The following is a 10,262-nucleotide window of genomic DNA, read 5'->3' on the forward strand; positions in this document are numbered from 1 at the left end:
ATTTATATTAGCACAAACTCATGGATATTTTATTCTTTGGATTATAATCCAATAGTATCATCATTGACTTCATTGCTTAAATTCCAGCCTTGATCATGGAGAACTCTTTCAGGCTGGCTCCTGTATCCTTTCAACATGCCCCCATGTAAAGAAAATGTATTTACTTAAAAAAAAATTTTTTTTTTAACATTTATTCATTTTTGAGAGAAAGAGAGAGAGAGCGTGAGTGAGGGAAGGGCAGAAAGAGAGGGAGACAGACAGAATCCGAAGCAGGGTCCAGGCTCTGAGCTGTCAGCATAGAGCCCGATGTGGAGCTCGAACACATGAACCGTGGGATCACGGCCTGAGCCGAAGTCGGACACTCAACTGACTGAGCCATCCAGGCGCCCCGAAAATGTATTTACTTTTTAACATCTGCTTACTTTCTGGCACCATAAAATGTTCCAGACTTATCTTATATTTTCCCTGCCACAATCACTTTTCCAAGAAGCTCCACCAGAGCAATCATCTTTCTAAAACTGTAAGTCTAATTGTGTCCCTCCTGCCTCAAATCTTCCCATGACCTCTGAGTGCCTCGGGGACAGACCAAAGCCCTCAGCACAGTCCTGGAAGCCCTGCCCTGGCCCCAGAGCAATTCTCCTGAAAAGCTGTCCTGAACTGATGCTGCCCACATTGATCTGTCTTCTTGAAGTGCCTCCTGCAGGACCAACTGTACTGTGTCCTGTTCTCTAGTCCTCCCCTATGAGGAAGACGGGACTTCCCGGGCTATCAGAAGGGGAGCTCCCCGAGGAGGAGCCCTGCCTACATAATTACACCCCCACTTGCTGCCAGTGCACTGCTTCTGTCCACGAGGCCCTGAACCTGGTGATCTCCTTTCATTCCAGACAGAGTAAGACCAGAAAGAAGACATGGTGGGCTCATCAGGGTCTCTTCAAGACCCCCAACTGCGCCCCCCCCCCAGATGGCTCTGAGGGCCCACATGACAAACCATGCTGAGAGGTGAGGAAGGGATGGTTTCAGATTTGTCCCTATCCAAGCCCTCAACCCACTCCCAAGCCTCAGTGGTTCCCTCTGGCAAATGGGACTAATCTATTTATTTTGAGGATATTTCCAAACAGATCACTCAGTGGGAGTCACAACACTGGGTACTGGGGGGCCACTCAGAGATGGATCAGTTCTTCTCACCTCTTGGGGCTTGTAGTCTGTTGGGGGACATAAGACATGTAGGTGATAGCTGTACTGTGAAGGAAGTCCCACGAGAGAATTTTTTTTTTTTTTTGAGAACTTTAAAAATCAGGAGAGAAATAGTAAGCTGCAGTTGAAACAGTTTTTTCAGAACTCAAGGCATCAAGTGAAGTGGGACTTTATAGACCCGTAGGGTTTAGGGACACGGGAACGGCAAGGGGGTCATTCTAGGCAAAAGGCAGGCATAAACAGAAGAAGGCAGAAATCTGTGGGTGTGTACGGAAACAGAATGACTCAGTGCAGCTGGACTGAAGGGCATTTGAAGGTGAGTGTTTCTTGGTCCCCTGGCCCATGCCAGTTACTAACTCCTCTCCTATCTCCTGACCCAACAGCAGAGTCAGCATATTTTCAACACCCTGGGTGTAACCAGAGACACGTGCTGGGTCCCACAGGAATTGCTGAGGCAGAGAGGCTCCTGGAGGCAGCAGCAGAGGCGACTGCTGAGTTGACTACTGGTACATCGCGATCCGCTCTCAGGTCCAAGAGGAAAAGGGCCTGGGAGGCTGCATAGCCTGATGGCTCTCAGGCTGCACCTGCAGGCCCTACCCTCCCAGCCCCCAGGGCTGACTCCCCCAGCTTCCTTTCTTGGCCTCTTTCTTCAAAGGGAACAGGCTTTGGCCAGCCAAATGCCTTCCACGTCCAGGAGGCTTCAGTGTTGACTTCGTGGTTGCCATTTGGCCAGAGCGCGGAGGTGACCTCCTAAGCTACCAGCTCTGGCAAGAAGAAAGCAGCCTTCCCTGGGAACAAAAGTAGCTCTGGCACACTCACAAACCCTCACTCTCTGCTCTTATTTGTGCCCACAAATGGGAGTGAGACTTCCTGGATTCCGGTTCTGGCTCAGCCACACCGAATGACCCTGGGTGAAGCCTAGAACCCTTCTGGGACTCAGTTTTCCTATCTGTAAAATGGGATGAATTCTCTGACTTCTCTCCTCCTGCAGGACATAGAAGGATGAGATCATGTCTGGAAAGGGATTGCAGCTGAGAAGACAGGTCCCCTCATGTGGGGTAAGGGGGCTGAGGGTGAGGAGCTTGGCAGGGCTTTTAGGAGAAGCCCTTGGCTTTGATTCTGCCTTCCTCCCACAGGGCCCACAGGCTTCTCAGGAAAGCAGGGGGTGGGGGGCGGGGAGTGGGGAGAGGAAGGGACAGCAAAGCCAAGAGCTTTAGCCTTCTTCCAGTCCCAGGGACAGGAAGTGAGGTGCCGTCTAGAGAGGAAGTGAGAAGCAAACACCCCCCAACTTCCCCTCAGCCTGCAGTGGAAAGGAAGGTTCCAGCTTCAGCAGCCTGAAGGCCCAGAGCTGGGGATACAAGGCGGTGGGGTGGGGGTGGGGAGGAGGCCTTATCCATACCATCTGACAGAGAAAGGGGTTTCTTGTTTTGGACGTAATAAAAGTCAAGGGGCCCAGGACATCCCGCAGACTGGGAAAGAGGTCAAGCTGAAAAACCCAGCCTTCCAGGTCACGTGGCACCACATGGCAGTCCTGGGCCCAGACCCTTGCTCCCAGCTTCATACTGCGCCATACCATGTGCCCCGCCCCCCTCGGCAACACATGCACACTCCCACACACACCAAGGTGGACCAGGTCCTCTGATTACTGGTTCTTCCAATATACGCCCTTTCCTTAGCACAGCACTAGCACATGGTAACTGCTGGACAGAGCTTGAGAATTCCCCAGAGGCTGGTTTTGGCCTAAACCTTGGCATCTGAATGAAGTTTAGTGTACGAAGCTGAACAAACCCTGCTTATGGCCTGGGGCCAACTGGGGGGCCCTGGGTGGGTGGTAAAGATTGGAAACCAGAGACCTGACAGAGATGGAAGGAAAAAAATCCATGCACACCCAGATATTGCCAACAGGTACCAGATGAAGACAATATATGCTATCTGCTATCATTTGGGTAAGGGAAGAAACCTAAGAATACGCATTACATTCGTTTTGTGTATTCTTTTTTTTTTTTAAGTTTAATTTTTACTTATTTTGAGAGAGAGAGAGAGAGAGAGAGAGAGAGAGAGAATGAGCAAGGGAGAGAATGAGCGGGGGAGGGAGAGAACAAGAGAGAGGGAGAGAGAGAATTCCAAAAAAGCTCTATGCTGAGCATGACATGGGGCTCAATCCCACAACCATGAGATCACGACCTGAGCTGAAAGTAAGAGTCAGTGGCTTAACCAAATGAGCCACCCAGGTGTCCCTGCGTAAAGACATTCTTGAGGGCTATGTAAAAAATAAGTGATTATCTGTAGAGGAAAAGAGGGTGGAGGTGGGAGCACAATTTCTCAACGTATACCTTTTTGTACCATTTTGATTTTTGGACTATGTTAAAAAAATGTCTAATGAAAAACTGCAATATGAAACTTAAAAAAAAAAGAAGGTATAACCACTTTCCCAAGTGATTTCTTTTTTTTTTTTTTTAATTTTTTTAATGTTTATTTTTGAGAGAGAGAGAGAGTGTGAGCAGGGGAGGGGCAGAGAAAGAGGGGGATACAGAATCGGAAACAGGCTCCAGGATCTGAGCTGTCAGCACAGAGCCCGACACGGGGCTGGAACTCATGAACCGTGAGATCACGATCTGAGCCGAAGTTGGATGCTTAACCAACTGAGCTACCTACATGCCCCTCCCAGGTGGTTTCTAAAGCTCATCCCAGCTGGGGATATTAGAATGGGGAATATGGGGATATTCCCATATTAGAAGTAGGGACCAGGTCCCTGGGACAAAGGAGTGGTGAGGAGATCTGGCTAGATGAGGCCAAAGGACACCAGTCTTCACTCCCTTTCTTCCCGTAATGCTCTCACTGAGCTAGGAGACAGGCCCTTTCACACCCAGGCTGTGGTGCAGCATGGTAGCACCAAACTATTCAGAAGGTGGTCAGGGCCGCTTCCTCCTGGGTTCATTCTAGATCGCACAGGGCAGAGGCAAAGGTGGGAGGTTGGGCAAGGGGAGAGTTTGGGGCAGATGGGAGTACGTTGGGGTAAATGACACCCGGGAGTACCTACGGCTGCTGCGGACAGGTTCTGGGGGTGTCTCAACAGGTCTTAATATCTATCTAAAAGGACCATAAGAGGACCACCTGCAGCCCCCACATCAAGCCAGCTAGGGGTAAAATGAATCAGGCCACAGAAGTGTGACTGCTAAGAATCCTAGGGCCACACCCCAGGAGTTCTGGGGCCCCTCACAGTCTCATCTAGGAACAACCTCATCATTCTACCCAGGGAGGGACAATTTCAAGCCCTTCATGACAGTGAGAACTGTAGACGAGTGCCCCAAGCAGCACCCACCACCACTCAAGCCTTGCAGGCATCAGCATGAGAAGCAGAATGGGGTCCTCTCTCTTTTTAAAATATCTATCTATAGGGACCCCTGGGTGGCTCAGGAGGCTAAGCATCCATCCGATTCTTGATTTTAGCTCAGGTCATGATCTCACGGTTCAGGAGTTCAAGCCCCACATCAGGCTCCATGCTGATAGTGTGGAGCCTGCTTGAGATGCTCTCTCTGCTGCTCTCTCTTTCTTGCTCAAACATAAATAAACTTAAAAAAAATTTTTTAAATAAAAGAAAAAATAGGGGCGCCTGGGTGGCTTAGTCGGTTAAGCATCTGACTTCGGCTCAGGTCATGATCTCACGGTCCGTGAGTTCGAGCCCCGCGTCGGGCTCTGTGCTGACCGCTCAGAGCCTGGAGCCTGTCTCAGATTCTGTGTCTCCCTCTCTATCTGCCCCTCCCCTGTTCATGCTCTGTCTCTCTCTGTCTCAAAGATAAATAAACCTTAAAAAAATAAATAAAAAATAAATAAAAAATAAATAAAATAAAAAAGACCTACCTATGTGCATATAGATATTTTTTAAATTTTTTTTACATTTTATTTATTTTTGATAGAGAGAGACAGAGCACAAGTGGGGGGAGGGGCAGAGAGAGACAGAGACCCAGAATCCGAAGTAGGCTCCAGGCTCCGAGCTGTCAGCACAGAGCCCGACGTGGGGCTCGAACTCACAAACCACGAGATCATGACCTGAGCCGAAGTCGGACGCTTAACCGACTGAGCCACCCAGGCGCCCGTAGATAGATATTTTTTAAAAGCTTGGTGAATACTGGAGAAATCCCAGAGCCCAAGGACAGCTATAAGGCCCAGGTAGTGTGCCTGGCTGTGCTCTTCTCAGCGGCTGCTGGATTTGTAGAAATCAGTAATAATAGCAATGATAATTCACCTTAATAACAGCCTGGCCTCCTCAGGCTTCTTTCATCTGTGTTAACTCCCAGAGCTGGGAAAATGGTAATTATTGAGCAAGTGCCACACCCCAGCTATGATGTGTTATTAATCCATCAGCACAGGCTGGGAAACTGAGGCCCAGGGAGGCTTTCCCCTCACACAGAACTAAGAATACAGGAGCTGAGGGCCACTGGGTAGTGAGGAACTGAAGGTGCTGGTTCCGTTCCTGCTGCGTTTTGGGCCAGGGCCTCTGATCTTGAATGTGTGTGGACACTCACTCTGCCAAAGTACTGCAAAGCAGATCAACAGCTGCTTTGAGCACCTCTGGATCTCCGCAACGCACACAGGCACTGCAGGGTAAGTGAGCGCTCAGCCCTCCCAACAGCCCCACACCGCGGGCGCCATCTGCAAAGTGGGAACAAGGGGCATCTTGCAGCTGGGAGGGTGGATCAGATCCGAAATAGGTCTAGAAGTGGGGAGACTACTTCTCAGGGAGTCAAGCCCATCTCTGCAACCCCCTTCCAACTTTGGCACTGATTTCAAAATAACGAGACCCTTCTTATAGCAAGGTGGCATGGTCTGTCACTGTTGTAGAAACCTGCAGAGGAGGTCCAGCTGGCCTGTGCCCTCCAGAAGGGCAGGGGAAGGTAGGCAAAGAGTCACAGACGACTAAAGATCTTTTCCCATCATGGCCATGGAGGGAAGCAGCAGAGGCTCAAATGAGGATGGGAGGGTCAACACAGAGGCACTGCCTGTGCGGAGCCATCCACAGCCTATGTGCCTGGTACTGTGAGAGATGCTGGGAACAGACACAATCTCAGCTCTGGGGAAACCGCAAGGGCCAAGCCAGGAGCAACCAATGACCTTGTCCTCCAACCTTCCAGGGCAGGGCCTGGGGAAAAACATTAAGGGTGGTGCTCTAGGGGATTGGAAGTTATTTTTCTTCAGCATGTTAGAGCTGACCAGAGCCCCTGAGATAACACCCTGACCCCCCAAAAGTCCAGCTCTCCACAAGCTCAGGTTCAAGAAATGCCCTCTCTGCTTTAAGTTTGGCCAGGCCCCTCATGCATGAGAAATTAAGGCAGGCTGGAACCATGTAAAACACTAGACCAGAGTCAGGAGCCCTGCCTCTGACACTCATCATTGCATGAATCACTTCCCCCTCTGGACTTCACAGTTTCCCCATTTTTAACACGAGGGCGTTGGACTAGATGTCTCTAGGATTCCTTCCAGCCTATGACTATGTTGTTTTGATGTGGTGGCAGATCCCAGGTTGATTTACATAAATTTGCATGTTCAATCAGAAATCCCAAACTCCAAGTATAGAAAATCCAATCAGTCCATTAGTGCAGCCAGACTAGGGCTGGAGGAGCCTGCCAGGTTCGGGTGAGGATTGTCAAAGCAGACTGTGGTAGTGGTGGTGAATTGGGGGAGGAGCCGGGGGAAGCAGGGAGAGAAGTGGCATTTGTTCTAAGGGATGCAGTTCTGGTGAGCCAGAGCTGACGGGGCCAGGGTCCCTTCTTCAGCTATCAGGCAAGGGTCCTTTCTCCTCCTGCTTCTAACAGGGCCTCTGGCTGGCCAGCCTCGGAGCCACACCCCAAGAGGAAACAGCAGCCTCTGCCTAGCAACAGCCGCATCCTTCACTCTGACAGGGACTCCACCATTAACCACTTTCTGGGAAACTGACCTCCCTGGGAGCTTCCATTCTCCAATCCAGGGACTCCTCACAGTGAGGAAGGTTTCCTTGGGGTCTAACCTAAATACCTCCTGTTGTAGCTTCAATCCATGGGCAGCAGGACCCAGGGAAGAGGGCTCCCCAGGCCCAGGAGAGCTAGCAATGCAGGAGAATGCGTCCCATGTCTAACCAATCCCACAGCCTCTCTAACTACCACCTCCTCTAACATCCCCCTTGGCACCTGGGAGATCAAGGATGAAAACAAACAAGGAAAACGTGAAGGCTTTGGCTCTTGGGCTAGAGAGCAAGTCCCAACCTGGAGAACCTGACTCCTGAGAAACTGTACCCCCAGGAGGGAAGGAGGCTGGGAAAGGTGGGGCTGGGGCAGTTTCTCCCTGCTGCTTGGCTGCCATGGAAGGGCTTGGGAGGCTGGCTGGACTGGGTAAAGGCAGCAGGGAAGACTCCTTAAGCCCACTGCCTGGGGACTGGGTAGGGAAGAGGGGTGGGGGAGGGCACAGGTGAGGTGAGTAGGGTCAGGGAGTGAGATGGGCAACAGCAGCAGGGCTCTCGTCCTCTTCCCATAAGAGGGTGGATGAGTGTGCTGTGCTCCCTGGCTCAGATCCTAAAACAAGTCCCAACAGCTGAGATGCAAACTGTCTCCTGGGAATCTGCTTACCCTACTGGCCCTTGGCTGCCGCCCCTTCTCTCAACTCCTCCCCAAAGGCCCAACTCAAAGATTGGCCTGCCAGGATGTCTCAGCAGAGGCCTTGATGGGTGGGCCAAACCCCAGCCAGCAAGAGTTCATACCCCAATCCACCAAGGGTAAGCAAGACAATGGCAGAAGAAGCAATTCTTCTTAGGCAGAATAAGGGAGTCTGCTCCTCTCCACCCAAGGTTCCAGTCCTAAGCAACTATGACTTAGAACTGTATCACCCAACATCTACCCCTTCCAACTTCAAAGCCACCCTGCCAGAGGACCTTTCTACCTTTCAGATTCACTTATCAGTGGAACCACACAATGTCAAAAAGCGAAAGGGAATGTTAGAGGTCTCTAGTGCAATTGCTGAATTTTACAGATAGGAGAAAAAGAGCCCCAGAGAGGCAAGCTCTCTTGGCCAAAGTCACACAGCAAGCTGGGAAGAGAAGACACCAGTGCTTCTGACTCCCAGTCCACAGAGATAGCAGCCTGGTCCTCATATACATTGGTTTCTGCCTACTGTGGAACAGCCTTCTCTGCAGCCCAAGCCATCTGCCTCTCTAGGTTCCCACTCTGTTCCAAAGGCCTAAACTGGAGAAAGATGCTGGAGTGCCTGAGCCACCTCATGCCGAGACCACAGACTTAGAAAACAAAGTTGAATTATGTGGGAATAGCTCCCCAGACAGGAATACACGTTTCTCTGAAGTAGGAAACCCACTAACCCTAGGCTGTTCACAGAAAGTCAGGGAACCAATACGAGAAGTGAATTTTGTGTCTCCCTTCTTGAAAGGCCAGGGGTCTTGGAGTCAGCTGGCATAATGTCTTCCAAGAGAGGGTCTGCAACAAGACAACTAGGCTGGGTTCATTTTTTCCAAAAGTAGTGTCCACAGAATGGTTAGACACTGACTCCCTCTCTCCTGTCCCCCAAGACCACCCCTGTCCCAGGCATCTTCCTCCAGCCACTACCTCTGGCAGACAGTTGTGCTTAGGCAAGAGGACCCGTGGAGAGGGCGAGGGTGGTTGGGAGGGAATAAGAGGGGTTTGCCTTCACAGCCAGGAACCCATCAGCGTAAGACCCCCCTGGTTCCTCAGAAAGGCGAGCATTTGCGAAGTAGCAGCTGGCAGGCTGGATGGATAGAGCTGAGAACCTGGAAAACCAGGCCTGCGGGAGGTGAGGGACCTTCGTGCCCTTGGGGCAGTGCCAGGACTGGAGACTTGGGGCCTTGGGCCCAGAATAAGGAGAAGGGGGCTGGGGTTCGGTGAGCCGCTTTTCTAGTCGGCCTAGGCCAGGGGAGTGTCGGGCACAGATAAATTCTCTGCATTCTTCTGGCACCGCAGCCAGGACCCAGAGAGCCTTTTCTGCAGGCGCTGCCCTGGCCCCACACCCTGCCCAGCCCTTCTCCCTCCCTCAGTCTCTCTTTAGTGTTCAGCCTCCCGGCCCCCGCCTCCTTCCTTCCCGAAGCCCCTCAAAGCCACGGAAGGATTGTTCCTAGAGACCCTGATCTCTCCGCCTCTCCCCATCTTCCCCACGCCCTACCGCCCCAGGCCACGGGGACTGCAAGGAGGGCGAAGAGGAGCCCGGGGCTCGTCTCCGCGCCTGCGCTTTGGGGAGAGCCTCCCTCCCCCCTGCGCAACAACCCCGCACCGCTAAGCGGGCACCCGGACAGTGGGATGCGGGTGGGGTGGGGTGCGCAGCTGGGGCAAGGTCAGTGCTTTCAAAGAGGGAGGGAGACCGGCCCCCGGAACATCCCCCTGTCCCGAAAGTTTCCCTTCCGGGGCCATGGAGTGTGCGCGAGGATGGCGCGGGGGGCGGCAGGGGGTGGGGTAGGGGTGGACAGAGTCGCAGCCGGACCCCCCACCCCCACCCCGGGACAGTGCGGCGGGAGGGAGGGGCAGGCAGCTAGGTCCGGGCAGGAAGGCGCGCCGCCCCCTCCGACCCAAGGCTGCCACGAGAGCCTTACCCTTCAAACCACCCACCCCCAGCCCAGAGCTTACAGACCCTCCACTCGCCGCCTTTTAAATCCCAAGTAGGCCTGGAACTCACCGAAATGAGGTGCTGAACTGGGCCAGGGCAGACCGGATCCGCCGGGTCCATGGCCGCGGCTCGGGGGCGGGGGGCAGAAGAAGGGGGGTGCTGGGGCCGCCTCTTGATGTCAAGGCTTTAAAGGGGCCAGTGAGCCCCGCCCCTCGCCGAGACCCCGCCTCCCTCCTTCCGCACAGCCAATCCACGTTCGCCCTGGATGCGCGCCCCTCCCAGCCCCCTCCAGATGTTCCCAGGACGAGAGCTAAGTCCGCCCGTCCGGAGAGCGCCGCTTCCGCCCCGGTGGGAAGGACCTCCCCTCCCCCTATAGAGAAACACTCCTCTGGCCCCGTGGGGTCCGGTTGGGTAAACCTTACCGGTGCAGGGGGTAGAAGAAGCCGCGCTGGGCTGGGCGGGGGTGGAATGGG

General features: G+C 53.0%; 1 protein-coding gene across 3 annotated transcripts in view; it reads right to left on the minus strand.

Moving 5' to 3' along the window:
• The window catches only part of NCKAP5L (NCK associated protein 5 like), a 32,378-nt gene extending 22,423 nt beyond the window's left edge, over positions 1-9,955 (minus strand). Inside the window, exon 1 of one of the 3 annotated variants that reach the window (XM_047865588.1) lies at positions 9,859-9,955. The gene's annotated coding sequence lies outside the window, so the exon portion shown is untranslated. The remainder of the gene's footprint in view (positions 1-9,858) is intronic. The other 2 variants (XM_047865589.1, XM_047865586.1) reach the window with 2 other exon arrangements.
• Positions 9,956-10,262: the final 307 nt, after the last annotated feature.

Source organism: Prionailurus viverrinus, chromosome B4, assembly GCF_022837055.1.
Source record: "Prionailurus viverrinus isolate Anna chromosome B4, UM_Priviv_1.0, whole genome shotgun sequence".
Lineage (NCBI taxonomy): Eukaryota > Metazoa > Chordata > Mammalia > Carnivora > Felidae > Prionailurus > Prionailurus viverrinus.